Genomic DNA, 2,321 nt, shown 5'->3' with positions numbered 1-2,321 from the left:
CTATTCCGACATGATCGAGAACCGACAGCTGAATAGCCGTGCTGTGACAGAGCGCATTGAACATTTTCACTGAGAGGATGGTATTGTAGCCACTGACAACAGTGATGCCCAACATACAGCTTGCCATGGAAAGAAGTAAGAAGGATTGGATGAAGACAATAGGAAAGCAGAGAGACGAAAGGGACAGGACAGTAGGAAAGCAGAGAGACGGAAGGGACAAAGCATTTCCATACGCTTATCTAAAATTCTTACCAATGAATTACATAAGTATCTCTATCTTTATCTTTATGTTTTATTCATCATCCATAACCATTTGAGTCTGCCTGACTGAGATTTACAAGGTGACCATAGCTTGCTTCATACCAACAATCTCCGTGGGATCGACCCTTACTCGCGTAAGGTTTATTACTTGGACGACCCAGTGCACTTGCTGGTTAGTTGTGCGAAGTTGTGATAAAGAGTTGAGATTGCAATTGAGCGTACCATGTTGATGGCGCCATTGATGATCACAATTTTATGCACCAAGTTTTTGGTGCCGTTGCTGGGGATTGTTTGAGTCTGGACAACTGACGGTTCATCTTGTTGCTTAGATTAGGTATTCTTCTTCAGAATTTTTAAGAATGAATTATAGAGTTTCAAGGTGATGTTTTCATCATCACCAAAGCTGATTGATTCTCATCAATTTAGCTCTTGAACCAAAGCTGATTGATCTTCATCAATTTAGCTCTTGAATGCAATGTCCTGTTGAAGCTTGGCTAGCCATGTCTAATTCCTTTAGACTAAAGCTTTAGACTAACATTGCATGATTCCTGGAATTCTTATTAAAAATTTTGAATCTCTTTATTTTCTTCTCCATATAATTTTCGAAAAATAAAAAAAAATTTACAAAATCATAAAAACCAAAAATATTTCTTGTTTGAGTCTAGTGTCTCATTTTAAGTTTGGTGTCGATTGCATGTTTCTATTCTTCTTGCATTTATCATGTGTCTTCATTGATCTTCAAGTTGTTCTTGATGATTTACTTGCTCTGATCTTTAAATTCTCTCGTTTTGTGTGTTTTGTTGTTTCTCATATGCATTCTCAATTTGTTAGTGTCAGTAGTATACAAACTTCTAAGTTTGGTGTCTTGCATGCATTGTTTATTTGATTTTAGTTGCATTTTGATTTTTCCTCATCATAAAAAATTCAAAAAAAATTTTTAATTTGTGTCTTTTCAAGTCAATAATACAGAAAATTGAAGATTCAGAACATTCAGTAGAGGAACTACACAGAAAAAGCTGGGCGTTCAAAACGCCCAGTGAGGAAGGAAAACTGGCGTTTAAACGCCAGCCAGGGTACCTGGCTGGGCATTTAACGCCCAAAAGGGTAGCATTTTGGGCGTTAAACACCGGAATGAATACCATTCTGGGCGTTTAACGCCAGGATGGCACAAGTGGGAAGATTTTGTTTTTAATGCAAATTTTTTTCAAGTTTTCATAATTTTTCAAAATCAAATCTTTTTCAAATCATATCTTTTCAATCATATATTTTCAGAATCAATTTCTTTCCATTTTCAAAAATACTTGCTAACTATTAATGATTTGATTCAACATTTCAAGTGTGTTGCCTTTTCTGTTGAGAAAGGTTTAATGTTTGAATCATATCTTTTCTTGTTAGCCAAGTCATTGATTTTAAAAATCAAATCTTTTTTTTAAAATTGTTTTTCAAACATATCTTTTCAATCATATCTTTTTAATACCATAACTTTTCAATCATATCTTTTTAATCACATCTTTTTCAAAATAGTTTTCAATCATATCTCTTTGATTTCCAATTTCAAAATCTTTTTCAAAATCACTTTATTTCTTTCTCAATCTTAGTTTTCGAAAAATCAATTACCATTTTTCAAAATTTCTTTTAATTAATTCACTTTAATTTTCGAAAATTTCTTCCCCTCTTCTCACATCCTTCTATTTATGGACTAACACTCTTCCTCAATGCACAATTCGAACTCTATCTTTCTAAGTTCGAATTCTTCTACCTCTTCCTTCTATTTTTCTTTTCCTCTGACATCTCAAGGAATCTCTATACTGTGACATAGAGGATTCCATATTTTCTTGTTCTCTTCTCTTTCATATGAGCTGGAGCAAAGATAAAAGCATTCTTGTTGAGGCTGACCCTGAACCTGAAAGGATCTTGAAGCGAAAGCTAAGAGAAGCTAAAGCACAACTCTCTGTAGAGGACCTAACAAAATTCTTCAAAGAAGAAGACATGGCAGCCGAAAACAACAACAATGCCAACAATGCAAGGAAGGTGCTGGGTGACTTTACTGCACCTATTCT

Source organism: Arachis duranensis, chromosome 6 (genome assembly GCF_000817695.3).
Source record: "Arachis duranensis cultivar V14167 chromosome 6, aradu.V14167.gnm2.J7QH, whole genome shotgun sequence".
Lineage (NCBI taxonomy): Eukaryota > Viridiplantae > Streptophyta > Magnoliopsida > Fabales > Fabaceae > Arachis > Arachis duranensis.
Note: the sequence above shows the minus strand (reverse complement) of the source record.